General features: G+C 35.3%; 2 protein-coding genes across 3 annotated transcripts in view; one reads left to right on the forward strand and one right to left on the reverse strand.

Moving 5' to 3' along the window:
* The window catches only part of LOC142336586 (activating molecule in BECN1-regulated autophagy protein 1-like), a 329506-nt gene that overhangs the window by 45383 nt on the left and 260667 nt on the right, over window positions 1-23456 (reverse strand). The window lies entirely within an intron of this gene.
* The window catches only part of LOC142336600 (uncharacterized), a 48756-nt gene that overhangs the window by 23314 nt on the left and 1986 nt on the right, over window positions 1-23456 (forward strand). The gene's annotated exons all lie outside the window — the stretch shown is intronic.

A 23456-nucleotide genomic window follows, 5' to 3' on the forward strand; every position in this document is an offset into this window, starting at 1 on the left:
TTTTTCATAGGTCCTCATTCTCCAGTTTATAATTGATTCAATTTGTTTGTCTGTGCTGTGCAAAAAAAAAATTTTCAGCGCTTTTTACCGCCTTTTCTTTTTCATAAGTCCTCATTCTCCAGTTTATAATTGATTCAATTTGTTTGTCTGTGCTGTGCAAAAATTTTTTCAGCGCGTTTTACCGCCATTTCTTTTCATAGGTCCTCATTCTCCAGTTTATAATTGATTCAATTTGTTTGTCTGTGCTGTGTAAAAAATTTTTCAGCGCTTTTAACCGCCTTTTCTTTTTCATAGGTCCTCATTCTCCAGTTTATAATTGTTTCAATTTGTTTGTCTGTGCTGTGCAAAAAATTTTCAGCGGTTTTTACCGCCCTTTCTTTTTCATAGGTCCTCATTCTCCAGTTTATAATTGATTCAATTTGATTCTCCGTGCTGTGCAAAAAAATTTAACGCGCTTTTTACCGCCTATTCTTTTTCATAGGTCCTCATTCTCCAGTTTATAATTGATTCAATTTGTTTGTTTGTGCTGTGCAAAAAACTTTTAATCGCTTTTTACCGCCTTTTCTTTCTCATAGGTCCTCATTCTCCAGTTTATAATTGATTCAATTTGTTTGTTTGTACTGTGCAAAAATTTTTCAGCTTTTTACCGCTTTTTCTTTTTTATAGGTCCTCATTCTTCAGTTTATAAATGATTCAATTTGTCTGTGCCCTGCAAAAAAAATTTTCAGCGCTTTTTACTGTATTTTCTTTCTCATAGGTCCTCATTCTCCAGTTTATAATTGATTCAATTTTTTTGTCTATGCTGTGCAAAAAAATTTTCAGCGCTTTTTACCGCCTTTTCTTTTTCATAGGTCCTCATTCTCCAGTTTATAATTGATTCAATTTGTTTGTTTGTGCTGTGCAAAAAATTTTTCGGCGCGTTTTACCGCCTTTTCTTTCTCATAGCTCCTCTTTCTCCACTTTATAATTAATTCAATTTGTTTGTTTGTGCTGTGCAAAAAATTTTTCAGCGCTTTTTACTGCCTTTTCTTTCTCATAGGTCCTCATTCTCCAGTTTATAATTGATTCAATTTTTTGTCTATGCTGTGCAAAAAAAATTTCAGCGCTTTTTACCGCCTTTTCTTTTTCATAGGTCCTCATTCTCCAGTTTATAAATTATTCAATTTGTTTGTCTGTGCTGTGCAAAGAAATTTTCAGCGCTTTTTTACCGCCTTTTCTTTTTCATAGGTCCTCGTTCTTCAGTTTATAACTGACTCAATTTGCTTGTTTGTGCTGTGCAAAAAATTTTTCAGCGCTTTTTACTGCCTTTTCTTTGTCATAGGTCCTCATTCTCCAGTTTATAATTGATTCAATATCTTTGTCTATGCTGTACAAAAAATTTTCCCGAGCTTTTTAGCGCCTTTTCTTTCTCATAGGTCCTCATTTTCCAGTTTATAATTGATTCATTTTGTTAATCTATGCTGTGCAAAAAATTTTTCAGCGCTTTTTACCGCCTTTTGTTTTTCATACGTCCTCATTCTCCAGTTTATAATTAACTCAATTTGTTTGTCTGTGTTGTGCAAAAAAAATTCGCACTTTTTACCGCCTCCTCTTTCTCATAGGTCCTCATTCTCAAGTTTATAATTGATTCAATTTGTTGGTCTGCTGTGCAAAAAAATATTTCAGCGCCTTTTCCCGCCTTTTCTTTCTCATAGGTCGTAATTCTCAAGTTTATAATTGATTCAATTTGTTTGTCTGTACTCTGCAAAATTTTCAGCGCGTTTTACAAGGTCGGTTAATTTTTTCAACGTCGGTTGAACTGTTTTTGTACAGCTGATAATCAAAAATTTTTATTTGTGGGGGTTATTGTTTTCTCTTGCAGAGTTATGGATAAGAAAACTCCCTATTCGATTGATTCTTCTTTGGAAGGATATATTCTTAGCGTGATGAAAACAGTAGACAAAACCTCAGCTGCTCAGCAAGGTTTTCTGAGGTTTAAAATTCAAATTTCTGGCGAAGAAGTTAAGTCTGGAATTTGTTTCAACCTTAATCTTCTACCTGAACTCGAAAAAGCGGAAAGCGACGCTATAGGTCGAACTTTTACTGGTCTCAAGAACCCAAAGTCGCAGACTACAGTTGTACTTGGCCAGTCGGCAACAATTGCGGAGAAAATTCTGGCGTTCTGTAGGCTTACATCTTTCAATAGCTCTTCAGAAGAATTGAATAAATGCTTTTTGGTGGGCATCTTGTCGATAACGTCTCCAATAAACACAGCCAACGATAAGTCCTTTTTTCGTTTTTTGGCTTCCAGTGCAGATGAAATTTTGCAGTTCATAGTTTTTGATGTTACCTACTATAATAAAGTTGTCCAAATGTATATTGATGGATCTCAAATAGAATTTTTTGCGAAGACAACTGTACAGAAGTTTGGACCTTACTCACAATATGCGATAAATCAGCCTGCTTCCATAGTCGTCAAAGGTAGTTATACCTTTCGCTCAGATGAAACCGAAACGTTTTTATATGCGAGGAGACTTTTTGGAAAGTCTTTGTCTTCGTCGTGCTTGTTCAAGGAAACTGTTTCCTGTATTGCGTTAGCAATCGAAAAAGCGCCGTTGGTATTGTCTGACGGTGAACATGGAGTTTTGAGGTACCGTTTCTACGAACCGTTTGACAATGAAGATTTTGTAGTAAAATTACAATCATCATCTGGCATCACCATAGAATCGGGACAGACGTATCTTCTTTTCGGATATAAGAAAAAATATCCGGACGACAGCTTATTTTTGGTAATTTCTAAATGTTTCCTTTAAGATTTTGAGCATCTTAAGTTTTTTAATTTTTTTTATTTTTCTAGGTTAACAAAGCCTCAAAGTACACAATGCTTAAGGTTGCCACTCAAGCATCCGGTGTTATCAACGATGTAAAATTTTCCTCTATAAAATAGGTTCATCGATTGAGATGCAGAAATGGCTTATGCTGCTATGTGAACGAAACAGACAGTCTGCTTGGTTCAAATTCTGATCAGTTCATCAAGTGCTCAATGTGTGGTTTTACATCTGTTGTGTCTACAGATGCTCTCAACAAATGTCGAGCCGTTTTCGGAACTATTGGAGGGAAAATATTGCAAATTCCTTTGGCCTTTATACCTGAAAACTGCGATGTATTCAAATACTTTCTAAATTCTAAGTTCAACATTGTGCAAATAAATGGGGAAATTGAGGACCTCAGCTTAATTGAAGAGTTTTTCTTAAAATTTGTTCCGCTGTTTAGTCTAATTTTGGCATGACCGATGGCATAGATTTTTTGTCTATAATTTTTTATTGTCGTAATATAATATTATACTGCTTGTAACTTGTCATATTATTTATAATGCTGGTTTCTAGCTTCGAACAGGTCAAATAGTTTTGAATTGTTGCCATAGATCAAATGTTAATGTTAATTGCTCATATGTCTTCTTAGTTCATGTCTAGTTTGTGTCCATCTTCTCTGTAGTTTTGTGTGATTATTGGCAATTAATATTATACCTGCAGTTGGTTCAACAGTATTTTGTTCTCTCAAATACTTTGCATTTTAATAGACAGACTGTTATCTGAACTATTTAATTTCAAATTGTTTTCACTTAAATGTTTTTGACAGAACGTTACAGATACTCAACCCTGATAAAAGCATTGCAAAGCCCATGTCTTTGTAAATGTATGAGTTCGTCATCATCTAATCCTGGACTTGCCATAAATAAAGTTAATGCCATAAGATCATTATTTCAGATAGTTACAAAATGGTTTTGAAGTAACTGGAAACTGCTCATCATGTTGTGCGATAATTAAACCTATTTTCAATAAGCCTGATTTCATGAATTGTAAGAATAGGCCAAACTTACAATAAGCCTGATTTCTTGAAAATATGTTTTTTCTTTTAATAGTCTGCTAATTATCGCATAACTTTCTGCATCTGAGTCGACAAGCCGCACTGCCTGCTGTGAAGTTCAAATCGTTACAGCTATTTCAAATACGGTTTTCTCTATTCTAAGGTTTGTTAAAAACACTCACCTAAAAGGTTTAATAGTTTATTGTTTATTTGGACGTCAGTTATATTTGGTATTTCTTGCTTCGGATGACACTTTTGCAGTCAACTCAAATTTGTGATGTTAATAAATAGTTTTGAACACAATGTAACATGTTGCCCATTTACTTTGTTTGTTTTAGCACTTCATTTCATTCCTAAGTATTCTGGTGTTATTCTTGCTCTCAGTTACGTTCAACATTGTCTCCAGGATAATTTTGAGCTATTTGGAAAACCTAGTTTCATAAAGGTTTTCTAACTGTTATATTTCTTACTGTCGAATTAGCAAAGCAACTACTGTCCTAATGTTCCATTTTGTTTCCTCTGCATTTAACTTAACGGCTTTCTTGGAAAACCTAGTTTCATACAGGTTTTCCAACTCTTCCTGCTGTTTCGTTTAATTTGCTCTGCATTTTACCTAGGGGCTTTTTGTCCCCTATTTAGAGAAATCTTCGGCTTCTACGGCTTTTCTAGTTCTACGTATCCTATTTATTAGTTGAATATTGTTATTCTTTAAGAAAATATATTCCATTTTTCGAAATCTTTCAAAACTAAACCTAAACTTGGAGTTCGACTTATCAATTACGTTGCTTGCTATCTGGAAGCATTCCGAACAAAAAGTTCGTAACAAGACTATTTTGTAGTCTTCGTTCCTTCAATATATTTACCTTTAATTTCTTACCTTCTTTAGTTATGAACTTTGCTGGACATTACTTATCTCTTCATCCCTATCAACCTGCTGCTAACAACGCCGTTTTTCGGCTATTAAGCTTGGATCAGCAAGCCCAATTATGCTCATTATTGCAGCTACATCTTCGTGCACCTTTCAGCAATTTTGATGGTATTGTCCCCCTGTCGCAATTACAGCCTGTTCCATCTTTTGTTCCTCATGATGGAAACTGTTTGTTCACCAGTATTTGTCGGGTCTTAACGGGCGAGGTAACAGACCATTATGTTCTGAGATCAATTATTTGTCAAGCCCTGTATACATACCAAGCATTCCTTTTCCCCTACGACGGGTGTGCTAGTGCTTCCGAGTATCTAGCAAGATAAAAAATGTTTGCCAATACAGAATGGGGTGGCGATTTAGAGATTCTAACGTTTTGCTTCCTTACTGGCTGCGAGGTCTTTGTTCGCGATGCTTATCTGGGCTGGATTGTTTACAGTAGTCCTTTCTTTCAAAATGAAGTTTCGATTTATCTTCTTCTACAAAATTTTCATTATCAACCAGTTTCCGGTCACAACCGAAACCCTGTAATTTATCCTATACCACAAGTCTTAAATAATACAGTACCGACAACTGCGTCAGTCAATCAAAGTTGCTCTGCGTTTGCGAGCAATTCGTCAGAAATATCTGAAGTCCGGTCAGAATTAACAAAACAAGCGATCTACTATCAAAAAAACAAAGACAAAATCAACCAGAAGAGGAGGCAAAATTACCATGCAAAAAAAATTGCCATTGCTAGCCAAAATGATCTGAGTGGTAACCATTTGAACTCATATGAAAGAAATAAGGAGTCCCATTTGCGACAAAAGAGACTCCAACGTTTGGAGATCAAAAAACAGAAGACTAAGGAAAAGCAAACGAACCTCAGGAAAAACCCGCGAGAGAAAATACGCAAATGGTATCAAGAAAACAAAGCTACTGCAAATGCGAAAAGACGTGAAAGATACAAAAACGACGATGCTTACAGGGCTTCCCAGAAGAAGCGAGTCTCGGAGAGCACGACAAGGCAAAAAATCTTCTCAAAGTGCGGCAATGGTTGTCGAATCGGATCAAAAAAACAAAAAACTGTTTGCGATCATTAAGAAGATTCAAATTAGAGGAGTTTAGAGAAAAAAACAGAAAAGCTGCTCTAAAACGATTCCAAATTCCCAAGCTGAGAGAAGAAAATCTGCTAAGATCAAAAAAACGATTTGAAAACCCTACTATCAACAATTTGAATCAAGTGAGAAGTCAGCGAAGGTATCACGAAAACAAAATTTCAGAACCCGAAATTTTAATCCGAAAATGGCGCAATTTTTTGAACGATTCCCCCTTACAATTTGTGTGCACCAGCTGCGAGCAGCTTTTTTCGCGTAAGCAAGTTGTCCTGTATTCCACTGCTCTTAATTCCATTGCTGCTATACTTAACTCTAATGTACAACTCCCAAATTGTCTAAGTGTGGAGAGCAAACGATGGATATGTAAAACTTGTGACAAGCATCTCCGAAAAGAACGAATCCCCCACATTCTGTTTTGAATGGTGTCGGTCTAAACGTAGTACCAGATGTGCTGAAAGAATTAAATTTAATTGAGGAAAAATGCGTTTCGAAGCGCTGCCCTTTCGTAAATATCTACGAGAAACCCGGTGGACAAGCGTGCTGTGCAAGTGGAATTGTAAATGTGCCCAATAGTTGCGAAAAAACTGTTCAGGAGATCCCCAGAGATATCTCGGACGACTTATTTCTTTTCAACTTCAAAAGAAGAATGAGCGATAAAAAACCCTATATAAGTATGTACGGTAAACCTAGTAAGGTTTTAAACGCAGCAAGAGCGTTGGTGGGAACCGATTTAATGAAATTATATGACGTGTCCTTCAATGAAAATTGGTACCCCCTGTAATACAAGCACAGAATGCAGATGGCTACGAAGACATCGAAGTCAGTAAAATTTTTTTTGAACAAATGGAAGATGAAGTGCTAACTGATGCTGACCCCAATGATCATGAAATGGCGCATCATGATACTCTTATTTTCAAAGAAAACCTTAAACCAGAAATAAATAAAGCTTTTTCGTACGCACCGTGTGAGGGTTTTGATCCATTAGCTATTTACCAGGATGAGCATTGCGAAGAACTGTCTTATCCATCGCTTTTTGCAGGACAAGCTCGCATGTCTAATCATGTTGTACCGCTTACCTATGGAGACTACTGCGTCATTGAAATGCGCCATAGAAATCGAATGTTTGCTAGACATGTTGAGAATATTTGTTTCAAAGTGAAAAAATTGCAAAGTCAACAGGTTTTTTCCAAAGCACATGCCGCGATGAAAAACGTGAAGGCAAAACCTGAAAATGCCGGACAACTGAAAAATGGAGGAGTTTTTGAGTTCCTAAAAACAAATAAGGGATATGATTTCCTGAAAAATCAACGACTCTCGCAGCCTTATTTTGCGAATATGAAAAAAAATTGCATGGCATGGGCACGGCAGCTGGGAAAGGCTACAATTTTTCAAACCTTATCAATGCCAGAGGCCCATTGGCCTGACCTACTTCGTATTTTACATCAGTTGTTATATCCGAATTCTGTGCCGCTATCTGACGAAGAACTACTGAGTTTGTCTTATGAGGAAAAATTGAAACTCATTAGAAGTGATCCAGTAACTATTGTTCGATTTTTCGATCAAACGGTCGCCTGGTTTCTGGCTAATGTTCTGCAGACAGACAACAGCCCAATTGGACGTGTAACTGATTACTTCGGTTGCGTCGAAGCGCAATACAGAGGATCCCTTCATCTTCACATAATGTTGTTTGTCAAAGGTGCTCCTGATATTAGGTACAACGACGATCAAACAGTTGTTGAATACATCGATAAGTGCGTTTCAACTTCACTGACCATGCAGACAATAAACGGTGTTCAAATGTCTCAACAGGAGCAATTGATGCCCCAAAAGTATCAGATGCACTCGCACAGAAAAAACTGCAGTGGGAAGTCTAATTCTTGTCGATATGGGTTCCCCAAACCACCTATGTCAAAAACAACTATACTTCGACCCCTTCCTAAGGATACAGATGAAAATTTTGAAAAGCCTACGCGAAAAACATCAACACGTAATGCAACTCGTCAAGGCACTGCCTCGAGGTGCTGCCTGTACCTACAATTTCAGCGATTTTCTGAAGCTCTGTGGTCTAACTAGCGAACAGTATCTACTGGTTCTCAGGAGCGCGCTTGATAAGCCTGCCGTTTTCCTTGCTCGCGAGCCAAATGCTGTGATGGTAAATGGGTACTGTCCTCTTATTTTATTGATGTGGCAAGCGAATATCGACACTCAATATATAATTGACATATACGCTGTGATAATGTATATTACTGCAGCAGATCCTTCTGGGTGTTTTAAAAACCTAAATAAACTTGGAAATGCCTTTGTGCGGGGAAATGAAATTGGAATTCAGGAATGTGTTTGTCTTCTTCTTCGACAGCGCTTTGTGTACACTACACGAAGTGTAGTTTTCATCAACACTAGCCTCATTGAACAGCGAAGTTATCGACTGAAATCAATGGAAGCCATTGAAAAGATGGAAGATGGTAATACAAAATATTTATGAGACCAATCAGCAGATGAGGTATGTTTTGAGACCCGAAACATTAGAAAATGTTTGCCTCACAGTTTTCATGTCCAAATATAGAATGTATTATGGTGAAAGAAAAATGAGGCAACCTCAAAATCCTCTTGAGTCAAGTGACAGAGAATCAGATAGCGAAGAGTCATCTGGCAATTTGTTCAAATTGAAAGATGGATCTCAAGTTCAAAAACTTAAGAATCCGGGAAGCTACAGAATCATCCGATCAGTTGGTTTTGGCATTCTCAAAGAACGAGAGGCTTATTTCCGTGAACAGTTATTGTTATATTGCCCGTATCGCTCGGAAGAGGATTGTGCTTTATTGAACGGTTGCACAACTTTCGAGGAAAGATATAATAAAGTAAAAACTATTGTCGAAAATAATAGAAAGGATTTTGAACCTTTCAGACATGAAATCGAAAAGGCTCAAATTTTTCTCAATGAACTTCCAAACAATTTAGAGCTGGAAAATGTTGCTGCCCCAAATTTGAGGTGTTTAGATGATTTTGACGCCTGTCAAGATCTTGATCAAGGCCGAAAAGTCATATCACACCTTAAAGATTTACCGAATTTTACCGTTGAGAACCTTCCGTGTTTTATGGAAGAGAAATTCCTGGAGCTTGTTGCCCTGTTGAATGCTGAGCAGAAAAGTTTTTTGCTCGAAATTTTAAACTACGAAAGGAAGCGTCTAGCAAAATGTAGTGTAGAAAAGATGTACCCTTTTTTGTCAGGAGGTGCTGGAACGGGCAAAACGTTACTTGTCAAATGTCTTTATCAGTGCCTCTTAAGATTGTTCAAATCAACCGAAATTGAGCCTCAAAAACTAACCGTATGCATTGGCGCATTCACGGCTGCAGCTGCGAGAAATGTAGGAGGTGAGACCTTACATAGTCTGTTGGCTATACCACCCGACTCAGAGCGTGCTCTTGCAATGAGTTTTGAGACAGAATCCCGGCTCAGACAGCAGTATTCGCAATTGAAAGTTCTAATAATTGATGAAACATCGCTAGTTGGAAACTATTTTGTCCATATTATTGATCAGCGTCTGAGGAAAATAAAGAATTGTGATGAACCTTTTGGTGGCGTGACGGTAGAATGTGTCGGTGATCTCTTTCAACTACCGCCAGTAAAAGATTCGTACATCTTCAGTCGATCTTCGCGTATTAAAGATGTTCCTATTAACGATAACTTGTGGTCTCGCTTCAGAATGCACGAACTAACCAAGATAATGAGACAAAATGAGCAAGATTGGTGTCAACTTCTTAACAGACTGAGAGAAGGAAATCTGACTGATTGTGATTGGGATGTACTTAATAGTTTAAAAAACAATCAGATTCCAGAATGTTCTTTGCGTATCTGTGCGATCAGGAAAAATGTTGAAGCTTACAATGCTGAAGTAGTCTGTTGTTTTCCGGATCAAAAGTTTGAGGCAATAGCTACGGATAGAGTCAAAGATCATGCCCTTGATGAGAAAAGCTACCAGTCAATCCTTATGCGACTGAAGTCTCTGCCATCCTGTGAAACTGGTGGACTTCACTATTGTCTTAACTTAGTTCTCAACCAGCCCTACATGCTCACCGTTAACGTCAGCAAAGAGGATTCCATTATTAATGGAATGCTTGGTTACCTTCGAAAAATTGAGTTCTCTAATTGTCTTCCGTGTACCTTGTTTGTTGAGTTTCCAAACGACGAAAGTATTGGCGTTTACCGAAAAAGGTTTTATCAGACGAGATATCCAAACGAAACAGGAAACAACTGGGTGCCAATTAAGAGAGTCGTTCAGCAGTTCTTAGTGCCTAAATCGAAGTAGAGCAAAACGACAATGACAGTGGAAAGGTGTCAATTTCCTTTAGAGTTCTGCGCTGCAACCACAATTTGCAAGTACCAAGGAAAATCAGCTCAAAGTTTGGAAATTGATCTGTCCGGGTATGCATTCAAAGGTGGTGCATACACTGCTCTGACTCGTTGTGTTACTAAAAACGGAAATTCAATTATTGGAGAACTTAAGAATAAGCATGTTTTACCTTCAAAGGATGTTATTGATGAAATGAAGTTACTACGAACTGAAAAGCAATTTGTTTGTTCTTTACCATTACCCAATCCCTCAAAAACTACACTGAATTTAGTATACCATAATGTTCAAAGTATTCGGTTACATTTCAAAGTTATCAAAGCGTCTGCTATTTATCAAAAAGCTGACATTGTTTTTCCTTGCGAGACCTGGTTAAACGCCTTTGATGACACCAGTAATTATCAGCTGAATGGATTCCGTTTACATCGTTTTGATCATCCTGTTGGATCAAAACGCAATCACGCTGGATCGATCGTGTATATTGGCTCAAATATTCGGGTGAACACAATTGAGTCGTTCTTTTTTGGGCCAAATCGTAATTCTCAGTTCATCAAACTCGACACTTTTTCGATGTTAGTATTTTGTACATCTGTTCTTTTTACTACCAATAGAATTGAAACGACGTGAAATGGCTGTTTCCACCATTAATTGGGTATTCCTTCTAAAATTCATATACTTCGAAATAAATGAAAAGAAGCAAAATAATACAGAAGGAAACGATCGAAGGTGGAAACGATGGATGATATGTAACTGCTTCTTTTTTAATTATTAAATCTATGAAATAATTTATTTTATATATATATATATATATATATATATATATGTATTATATATATATATATATATATGCTGCATACAAAATAGGCGAAATCATTGTGAAACCAGAACAATTTTATACTATTAGATAACTTTATATATATATATATATATATATATATATATGTATATACATATATATATATATATATATATATATATATATATATATATATATATATATATAAACAATTATATATTTAAAAATATATGTTATTTAGTTGTATAAAGTTGTTCTGGTTCCACAATGATTTCGCTTGATTTGCGTTAACTTGTTAACTAGTTATTTTTGTTATCAACGTGCTGAATTGATTTACTTATGATTGCCCCAATGTTTGTAGGCGATTCCTCTTTGTCCATCATCGGCCACAAAGTGACTCCAACAGCTTACAGAATTTCAAAGTTGCCCTGGTTAGGCAACTTTGTACCTTCAGACCTGACGTATTGGTTGGAGACTTCAATGTTGATCTATCTAAGAGAAATGGGCTAAGCAAATTGATGACCGACTGTAATTACTATCTACCCTACAATCAATCAACAACAAATGACAACACATGCGTTGAAGCTGTTTTTCTTTATAATCAACTGCAAAACACGGTCAATGTCTCTGTTCTTGATGAAGTGTTTAGCTTTCACAGGCCTATTTATTGTAAATTCTCCACGCTTGCTTGAGTCCAAAACTCTTCCTTTTGTTTATCGAAATTAGTAAGATATTCAAGTATGCATTTACATTCAATTATATTTGTTGAATTAAGTTTGTTGGTTAAAACTTTCTTCTTATCAAGAAGACGTATTTGAGAACACATGTTTGGTTTATTTGAGCACAGGTTTGGTTTATTTGATTTATTTGAGCTGGGAGGTTTTGTTCACATGCGGCAGTTTAATTTAGTTTTTCGCTTTTTGCGTGGTTTAGTCTATGAATACGCTTTCAATTGTATGGCAGGACTTGTCGTGCTGCGATATATTTACTTCATGAAATAAACTTCTGTTTCGCTTTACCTTAGTTAATAGCTTGTTCAACATTGTGTGAAATCGTTTTGACTTCTCTAGGCGAGTTTCACTAATCTCTAATTCTGCTCAGTGCTTTTATAAACCGCAGTTGATCAGCAAAACAATTCAAAATGAAGAGCGTCAGTGTAAAAGATCAAAGTCAGAAATAGAAACGGGATAAACCCATAGAGGCCAATTTTAGATGCCCTCTACTTGAACTTTGTTCTTATAAGTTTTAGTTAACATGTCTAGTGCTTACTGGATTAGTATTGATACTACCCCTGTAGCCTCTCACTAAGAAAAAGGAGTTTGTTCAACTACGAAATGACATCAAAGTAATTCGCACTTGAAATGTTTTTGTACAAAAATCATTTTATCATTAATTTCTCTTCTTTCTATCTCAAATTGAGTTATGGGAATCAACGGCGGCTATTTTCCGGCAATCTGCCGGGTATGTTTCGACATTTTGCGTGAAATCTTTTTGACTTCTCTAGGCTAGTTTCTCTCTTCTCTCATTCTGCTAAAAGTGAATTTGAACATCAGTTGCTAAGTAAACCAATTCAAAATGAACAGAGTCGGTATAAAAAATTGAAGTCAGAAATAGAAACGGGATAAACCCATAAAGCCCAATTTTAGATGCCCGCTATTTGAACGTCGTTCCTATAAGTCTTAGTTACCACCTCTAATGCTTATTGGTGTTGATAGTAGCCCCTGTAGCCTCTCTCTAAGAAACAGAAGTATGTTCAACTACGAAATGCCATCAAAATAAATCGGACTTACAAAATATTTTTGTACAAAAATCTTTTTTTTCAATATATTCTATTCGTTCAATCCCAATCATGCTTATTGGAATCAACGGCGGCTATTTTCCGGCAATCTGCCGGGTATGTTTAAAATTGGTTTATGGACAAGAAGATCGCCTCCAACGCAAATAATCCGGAGGAATAAAAAACGCCGCATAAGATTGATGCGTTCTGCCGTTATTAAGAAAGCGGGGCTAGACGAAATACAAAATCAAACAACAACAACAAACATTAATTACATCCAAAACTTTTCCATTAAAAAAAATTTAATAACAAAGTCAAGATAACGTCTGATAAAACTGAAATTAAACAAAATAACTTGGAATTATTTGAGCAGATATGGGACCAGTACATAATAAGGCTCGGTAACAGTTAGACAAAAAACAAAATCAGCTAAGTTTGAAAAATATTCGCTTATAATTTTTAAAAACAATTAATTTCAAAAGTAATGAAAACCATCAGATAGCAACTAAAAACATTCAAATGTTTTACAATAACCTACGCCTCTAATGCCTCTATAGGAGTGCATTAAGACCTGTCACAATTCAATTTTTACACTTATGCGGTTACAAAAAGAACAACAAATAGATACAAATAAATGTTCAATTAAAACTTGCGCGAAAAAGCTGTCGAAGCCGTACAGCCATATTTCGCCCCTCAAAAATGTTTAATTGCACCTTCTTCGAGAAACCCAAAAATGTGGTATCTGAATTCTCATTATTGAGACTGGGTAACAAAAAAAAGAAAAGGAGAGAAAATTAAGTCAAGATAACGCCTGATAAAACCGAAACTAAACAAAATAACTTGGAATTAATTGAAAAGATATAAAACCAGTCCATAATAAGGCTCGGTAACAATTGGACAAAAACCAAATTCAGCAAAGTTTAAAAAATTCGCTTATATTTTTTAAACACATTTAATTTCAAAAGTAATGAAAAACCATTAGTTATCAACAAAACATCCAAATGTTTTACAATAACCTATGCCTCTAATGCCTATATAGGATGGTATTAAGAACAGTCACTTCAATTTTCATACTTATGCGGTTACAAAGAGAGCAACAAAAAGAGACAAACAAAAATTCAATTAAAACTTACGAGAAAAAGCTGTCAAAGCCGTAAAGCCATATTTTGCCCCTAAAAAATGATTAATTGCGCCTTCTTCGATAAACCCAAAAATGTGGTATGTGACTTCTCATTATTCAGACAGGGTAACAAAAATAGAAAAGGAGAGAAAATTAAGAAACAATTTTGTATTTTTCGAAAACAATTATTTTCAAAGTCATGAAAGCCATTAGCTACGAAATGAAGTAATTAAAGAAGGTACGTCTATTTGTCCAATGCAAGCGCTTGGGAACTCATTTTTTCAGAATTTGTCTCATGTCTACAGAAAGAACGTCAAATATAAATAAAAAAACGAATATTAGTTTTTTTGCGAAAAACCCAGGTCGAACCCAGTAAATTCATAACGAATTCTTTTAAAACGTTAGATTTCGTAAACTTAAACCCTCCTCTGACAACAATATTGCCATATATGATCAGTAATTAACGAAACTAGGTAACAAATAGACAAAAGAACTACAAAAATAAGTTGAATTGTTTTTTTTTAATTTTTGAAAACAATTGTTTTCTAAGTCATGAAAGCCATCAGCTATCATTTGAAATCAGAAAATAGGCTCCTTTATTCCTCCATAAACAACCAATGAGATCTTTCATTATCCAGGAAAATTCATATGAATAAAAAGACAAAGTGAAACGAAAGACAAAAAAACAAAATCTTCGAGAAAGGGATGTCGAAGCCGTTACAACCATAATCTATGCATCTAAAGACTTTTATATGTTCTATTGTTCTTTATTCAAATTGCCAAAAATTTAATATGTGAACTGTCAGTAAAAAATGATGTGATAATAGAAAAAAACGTGAAAATGGGCCAACGACTAAAAAAAATTGAAATCTAGTAGTATCAAAGCCATAAAAGCATAACTTAACGCTTAAAACTGCAAAGATTTAATTTTAATTCAGTAGAAGGAAGAGCAAGAGGAAGCAATTTTTCTTTGCTGACACTAAGCTAAAAGTCGACCAAATAAGGAGAAAAATGTTGGCGAAGTTCAATTAACCATTGTTTATTTAAAAATCATACATTTTTATAAGTCAAAACAACCATAACTGATCGGGTAAAGAAACTTCATACAATAATTTGAAACTGCTTAACAAACCAATTAGTCCTATCAACACTGGGCTTTGATTTATGTTCCTTCTTTAATTAACATAAAAAAGATGGATATTTTTTTTAAAAAAAAGACCTATTGATTACAATTCGAATTATTTTTGGAGTGTAACAAACCAAGACTGGACAAAAACCAGTACTGCTAAGGCTGTTTGTCCATAAAGAACACTCAATTGTTTCAAATGTCATAGATCTAGATAATTTGTTAGTTAAAATACAAGTAATTAAGTTAAAAAATAAATGCTGCGTTTTTGAAAATTGTAGAAAAAATTTAGCAAAAAAACGGCAATTTTGTTTCCAGAATACTCTTAATGGACGTGGAAGTATAACTAGCTCCCTTTATATCTTACAAAGATTGTGCTTGTTGTTTTTGGGTGTGTACTACCGTCAAATTTAGTCAAAGTGAACTAAAGAAGCTTAATTCGGGCAATTTTTGTTGAAAAATGCTGAATTTTGAAATATTTAGCCAAAGTTTTAGCCAAAAAATAAGTCAAAATAGTCAACAATGCCTTTTTTCTTTTAAAATAAAACCAACAGTACTATTTGTAACAATTTTCACACATTTTAGCAAAATTGACGAAATTTTAGGCAAGAATTCAGAAAAATGTGAATAAAAATGAGGCAAATTGGTCTAATATTCACAAAAATTTAAACAAGGATAACTCGCTCTAGAAAACGAAATTCAAAAAATCTGTTGACTTCCATATTCTACGCTGGACGGTTTTTTTAATGATACCACTCACAACTCTGTACGATGAATATATCGATGGGTCGAAATTGAACAAAAAAAACCATTTGAGTATATAGTTCCTCCCCCCTCAAGAAGGTCGGACCAAAAATGACAATGCCACGCTCCTCTATGACAAAAACTTTTAGTTACGGAATTTGTAACGCAATTGAAAAGGAATTAATAGTTTTTAGATGAATTTGAAGAATTACGCTATCAAAAATGCCATATAGTTGTCAAGAGGGAAGTCATTCGGTCCTCTGGTATCAAAATATCCCGAATAGCTAAAGAGTTTTTTTTTTAAAAAAAAAACAAAATTCTTTTGACTTGACGTCGACTCAGATTTTGCATAGCAATGACTTTAGATAGCATAGCTTTAATGATAGCATGGCTTTAATCTGCCAGAGTGAATCATCGGAGTAATTTAAGACGATACACAAGTCATACGCCTAAAACGATGTCGAGCAACAGTAAATGAAGCAAACTGGAAGAAGGAATTGATTAAAAAAAAAGAAGCATTGGTGAGTCTTATTGCTCTAAATTAATTGCTATTGCATGAAAATTCAAAATAAAATTCAGGAGGAACAAATGGTTAGTGGCCAAATAACGTGACATTATTAGATGAAAACAAATCATGCCATTCATTAATTGATGTGCCAGGTTCAAAAAGGCGCTAACTGTACAGTTGGAGAAATTTTGACAGTAAAGGTTCACCTTTTTACGAAAAAAACCGGTTCATTTAGTTAACTGCGATCTTGTATCTTTCAATTTATTTCGAGTGAAGAACCAAAATGAAAATTTAAGCATCAGAAAAAAGGTTGCCTCGAAACAAACTGACCAGAATTCAGCATCAACAGGCTTGCTGTGAAATTAACCTTCTTTCCTTTTCAATAAGACCATTATCGAATTTTTGCCCATGACTTCTTGTTTTGCGAGATCTCTAAAATTCTCCTTCACATTTGTCTGTTTAATTCCTCTCAAATGAAGTTTATAGCAATTATATTAGTCCTGTCAGTCTTTTTATGCGATTTTTTGCTTGACAAATTTTTCGTCTGACGCTTTTGACTTTTCGTCCTCAAAAAAGGGATAAACAGGTAGCGCCCAGCGGTCATTAATTGCTCTCAGAGCCTTTCAGCTCCAACTGTTTTGGAGACTTATACTTGTGGTGTGAAGGGCGGTTCTTAGAGGTTGAAGACCCCTCGACTGTCGACCTCCCCCCACTATTGCACTTACCACAACCCGCGCGCAGCTACCCCCACCCCACCTCACTGTTGCCCCACCTCCCATCAATCCGTGATACCCCACCCCCGTTTCTAGCTACTGACAAACAACCGCTCGCTAAAAACGCAAACTTATACCATTTTGCTATTTTTTCAAGCTTTTTGATCATTTTTGACAATTTTTGATTTTTATCAGCTCTAGGTGTCAAGGAACCTCCTCTAGGTGTTTTGTAATAGGTTACTGCATAGTTTCTAATGGTAATGGAATGGTTTCACATATCAACATCACGAATTTTAGCATCTTTTAACAAAACGTGGAATTTTTTCAATTTTTTTTGACATTTTTCCTTATTCAAGTCTTTCCAGACCCAGGGGCCAGGAAACATCCTAAGGAGTTTTATAATAAGTTACTGACAAATTTTTATTGGCCATGGAAAAGTTTTACACAAAATTTGACGTTTTTTAGGCTTTTCAGCCTCAAGAGCCAAGGAACCTCCTCTCGGGTTTGAAAATAGGTTACTGTACAATTTCTAGATGTAACTGAATGTCTTGCAAGATTTTAACATCACGAATTCTAGCATTTTAACAATTTTTGCCAATTTTTTGTCATTTATGGTCATTATTAAGGTTTTTTGAGCCTCCAGGGTCAGAAAATCTCCGTTAGGGTTTTGTAATAGGTTACTGGAAATTTTTTTTAATATGACTTTATTTTTTTAAAAAACTTGTATTTTTTAGGTTTTTTGAATTTTATTGTCACTTGTTAGCTTTCTCCAGCCTCAAGAGCCATGGAACTTCCTCTAGGGTTTAATAATATGTTACTGCATAGTTTAAAGATGTAATGGAATGTTTTAATATTACGAGCTTAAGAAATTTTTCAAAAGGTTTGCAATTTTTTCATGTTTTCTAATTTTTTCTGGGGACCAGGGGGCCTGGAACCTCCTCCAATGTTTGATAATAATCTTCTGCATCGTTTCTAAAAATAATGAGATGGTGGTCAATATTTTCTATGAGTCAGTTAGTAATTTTTGGCTAAAAACTTTAAAAAATTTCAAATTTTTGAAAATTTTTATCATGTTCCAAGTGTATGGATTTTTACGAGGCAGTGAAAGTATTTTAGGCTTGAAACACGGATACTGGACAGTCTCTTTAGACAATGAAATGGTTTTTAAGATAATTTTATCTTGAATTTTAGCGAGATTTTGTTATAAATTGCAATTGTTTCCAAAATTTTTCAATATTTTTATTCTTTGCCCTTTTTGAGTTTAACGACCATTAATGGCCAACGAAGCTTAAGTCTCGGGGATGGGCTACTTAACAAAACTTTCCAGACAAATAATGGCTAAAAAAATTTTTTACTGAATTTGAAACTTTTTTTCTTAATTTTGCCTTTTTCAGTTTTTTTTCTATATGATTTATTTACTAACAAGGCTAGAAAACTAGAAGTTGCAGAGTCGAATCCCATCATTGAAAATATCAATATCTCTCTGTCGGTTAGGGTTTCTTTCCTTCTCTTTCTCGTTCACGTTTTAACGCTCTCTCTCTCTCTCTCTCTCTCTCTCTCTCTCTCTCTCTCTCGCTCTGTTGATGCCGCACTTCAGCTGCTGTTATGTGGCATAATGTCACCATCTGTCATCCATATTAACAATATGTAACAGTAAAAAACTTTTATCATACATGACTTAACAGGCACTTTTTAGGAAATCATTGTTAATTGCTCTCAAAAGCAATTTGTAGCAATTATATTAATCTTGTTTGTCTCATTTATGCAATTTTTCGCTTGGCCGATTTTGCGTCTGACCCATTTGACTATTCGTCCTCAGAAACGCGATGATGAGTTAGCTCCCAGTGGTCTTTATTTTCTCATAGAGCCGTTCAGCTCAATAGTCTCCAAGTATGTGATTCACAGAATCTGTTTTGGAGACTTATACTTATGGTGTGAAGGGCGGTTCTTAGAAATCGATTCCACACCTTGCCCACCCACCACCCCCACATCAGTTCCTCTAATCCATATTTGCACCCCCGCTGCGCTCAACTTACAGCCCTTCAATTAATCTAAAGCTAGCCTCACTAAACCTTGGCGAGCTATTGACGAAGCCAACCGCTCGCCGGTCGTTAGAACGATTCGCGCGTCGTTAGTCGGTTATGTCATAATATGCACCCAATTGAAAGCAGTTTACAACACAAAAATGAAATCATAAGGCGAAATTGGTTTAAAGTTAAAGCATTGGTCTACAATAAGCTCAAATAAGCTATTAAGAGAAGTTATAGCTCCTAACCTCAGAAATATCTTTCATTTGACCCCAGTTCCATTAGCTTCAGTGCAATTAATTAGATGTGAGCCTGTTATATCAGTACATATTTCGCAGAAAAATGCATTATGGATCTTAACTTTGATGTATCAAAAATTAGAATTCATATTCGACTACGAATAAAGCGATTGTACAAATTGACACTTTCAATTACAACCAAAGCCTCAAGATCAAATTTTAAAATAATTTTGGGAAACGCGTTGTATTATGGGAAAAGCAAAACATTTTTTTTTGAAATTCTTAATGCCGGCAACTTCATGGTGATAACTCACTTTCTCAAGGATGTTTTAAAATAATGTACGGTCACAATTGTCTTCAGTGCCACCAATAGGTCATCGACTAGAAATCATCAATATGTCTGCTCAACCGCACGCTCTTGGTTTTCTCTTCAATTCAAATTATGCCAAAAACTAATGAGATGATTCAAAAATTAAAAATTGTGAAACTCCAAATAGTCAAAAATTAATTCTCCCTTTCATAAATCAGAATTTTTTTGGCTTCGACTTTTGTGACAGATTCCACAATTAATTTCGGCTAATTGTGCGTTCTTTATAAGATTTACAATGGCTTTTAAAACTTTGGCTATCAAAACATAATTTGGGAAGCTTTCATGTGTCGAGTACAGATAAAAGTGCTTTAACCATTCATCACATTTTTATCCGAGAAATATTCAATAAAACTAGTTGAGTTTATTGATTTGCTAACTTCTGTAATGCATCTCACTTGCAAATAAGTAGGCTTGACTTTTTAACGCAATTCAGCACCAAGATATAACTTTTCTTGTTTCGATTGTATTTTCTACCGCTCTATTACTAACTCTGAAGCATTGCATCACCGTGAATCTAATTCGTCCGCTTTGACAGATTTCTTTCAATACTTTTTCTCTATCTTTCCTTTTACTTGCTCTCAAACGAAGTTTGTAGCAATTATATTAGTCCTATCGGTCTTTTTTATACGATTTTTCGCTTGACCGATTTTTTGTCTGACGCTTTTTGACTTTTCGTCGTAAAAAACTGGATAAACAGGTAGCACCCAGCGGGCATTAAGTGCTCTTAAGAGCCTTTCAGCTTTCAGCTCTGTTTCAGCTCAAACTGTTTTGGAGACCTACAGTTATGGTGTGAAGGGCGGTCTTAGAGGTTGAAGAAGACCCCTCCACTGTTGACCCCTCATCCTCCCTCATAGTTCATAGTGATAATGGAACGGTTTCAACATTTTAACTTTACGAATTTTAGCATTTTTTCACAAAAGGTGCAATTTTTCTTTACGTTTTAAATATTCAGAATTTCTAGACCCAGGATCAGTAATACCTCCTGACGGGTTTGATAATAAGTTACTGCCAAATTTTTATTGGCTATGGAACAGTTTTTCACTTTTTAATATCAAATTTTAGCAAGTTTTTGATTGATAAAACTTGCAAATAAGTAGGCTTTACTTTTTAACGCAATTCAGCACCAAGATATGTAACTTTTCTTGTTTCAATTGTATTTTCTACAGCTCTATTACTAACTCTCAAGCATTGCATCACCGTGAATCTAATTCGTCCGCTTTGACAGATTTCTGTCAATAATTTTTCTCTATCTTTCCTTTTACTTGCTCTCAAACGAAGTTTGTAGCAATTATATTAGTCCTGTCGGTCTTTTTTATGCGATTTTTCGCTTGACCGATTTTTCGTCTGACGCTTTTTGACTTTTCGTCGTAAAAAACGGGATAAACAGGTAGCACCCAGCGGGCATTAAGTGCTCTTAGAGCCTTTCAGCTTTCAGCTCTTTCAGCTCAAACTGTTTTGGAGACCTACAGTTATGGTGTGAAGGGCGGCCTTAGAGGTTGAAGAAGACCCCTCCACTGTTGACCCCTCATCCTCCCTCATAGTTCATAGTGATAATGGAACGGTTTCAACATTTTAACTTTACGAATTTTAGCATTTTTTTCACAAAAGGTGCAATTTTTTCAATTTTTTTTTACATTTATTTAAATATTCAGAATTTCTAGACCCAGGATCAGTAATACCTCCTGACGGGTTTGATAATAAGTTACTGCCAAATTTTTATTGGCTATGGAACAGTTTTTCACTTTTTAATATCAAATTTTAGCAAGTTTTTGATTGATAAAACTTGCAAATAAGTAGGCTTTACTTTTTAACGCAATTCAGCACCAAGATATGTAACTTTTCTTGTTTCAATTGTATTTTCTACCGCTCTATTACTAACTCTCAAGCATTGCATCACCGTGAATCTAATTCGTCCGCTTTGACAGATTTCTTTCAATAATTTTTCTCTATCTTTCCTTTTACTTGCTCTCAAACGAAGTTTGTAGCAATTATATTAGTCCTGTCGGTCTTTTTTTATGCGATTTTTCGCTTGACCGATTTTTCGTCTGACGCTTTTTGACTTTTCGTCGTAAAAAACGGGATAAACAGGTAGCACCCAGCGGATATTAAGTGCTCTTAGAGCCTTTCAGCTTTCAGCTCTGTTTCAGCTCAAACTGTTTTGGAGACCTACAGTTATGATGTGAAGGGCGGCCTTAGAGGTTGAAGAAGACCCCTCCACTGTTGACCCCTCATCCTCCCTCATAGTTCATAGTGATAATGGAACGGTTTCAACATTTTAACTTTACGAATTTTAGCATTTTTTTCACAAAAGGTGCAATTTTTTCAATTTTTTTTTACATTTATTTAAATATTCAGAATTTCTAGACCCAGGATCAGTAATACCTCCTGACGGGTTTGATGATAAGTTACTGCCAAATTTTTATTGGCTATGGAACAGTTTTTCACTTTTTAATATCAAATTTTAGCAAGTTTTTGATTGATAAAACTTGCAAATAAGTAGGCTTGAATTTTTAACGCAATTCAGCACCAAGATATAACTTTTCTTGTTTCAATTGTATTTTCTACCGCTCTATTACTAACTCTCAAGCATTGCATCACCGTGAATCTAATTCGTCCGCTTTGACAGATTTCTGTCAATAATTTTTCTCTATCTTTCCTTTTACTTGCTCTCAAACGAAGTTTGTAGCAATTATATTAGTCCTGTCGGTCTTTTTTATGCGATTTTTCGCTTGACCGATTTTTCGTCTGACGCTTTTTGACTTTTCGTCGTAAAAAACGGGATAAACAGGTAGCACCCAGCGGGCATTAAGTGCTCTTAGAGCCTTTCAGCTTTCAGCTCTTTCAACTCAAACTGTTTTGGAGACCTACAGATATGGTGTGAAGGGCGGTCTTGGGGTTGAAGAAGACCCCTCCACTGTTGACCCCTCATGCTCCCGCGCGCTGTTACCCCCCCCCCAACCCACTCTTATTTACCCCCCCCCCCCCCCCCCCCATCAGCCCTCGACGCATCCCCCTCCCTGTTTCTAGCTACTGACGAACAACCGCTCGCAAAAAACGCAAATTATACTTTATGCACAATTTTTTTCAAGATTTTTGAAAATTTTTGATAATTTTTTATTTTATAAGCCCGAGGTGTCAAGGAACCTCCTCTGGGATTTAATAATAGGTTACCCTCATAGTTCATAGTGATAATGGAACGGTTTCAACATTTTAACTTTACGAATTTTAGCATTTTTTTCACAAAAGGTGCAATTTTTTCAATTTTTTTTTACATTTATTTAAATATTCAGAATTTCTAGACCCAGGATCAGTAATACCTCCTGACGGGTTTGATAATAAGTTACTGCCAAATTTTTATTGGCTATGGAACAGTTTTTCACTTTCTAATATCAAATTTTAGCAAGTTTTTGATTGATAAAACTTGCTTTTTTCCAAGTTTTTTTAAAAATTTTGTGGTCCTCCTCGGTTTTATCAGCCTGAAGAGCCAAGAAACCTCCTCTAGGATATAAAAAAATGGACTGTATAATTTCTAGATGTAATCGAATGTCTTGCAAGATTTGAACATCACGAACTTTAGCATTTTTTGACAATTTTTTTCCATTTTTTTCAATTTTTTGACATTTATAGTCATTATTCAGGTTTTTTGAGCCTCAAGGGTCAGAAAACCTCCGTCAGGTTTTATTAACAAAATGTTGAAAAAATTTTGTTGATCACGGAATAATTTTCAACTTTTAAATATCACAACTTTTAAATATCACAAATATCACAACTTTTAAATATCACAAGTTTTTTAAAAATCACTTTTAAATATCACAAGTTTAA

This window comes from Convolutriloba macropyga, chromosome 1, assembly GCF_964194025.1.
Source record: "Convolutriloba macropyga chromosome 1, txConMacr16.3, whole genome shotgun sequence".
NCBI lineage: Eukaryota > Metazoa > Xenacoelomorpha > Acoela > Convolutidae > Convolutriloba > Convolutriloba macropyga.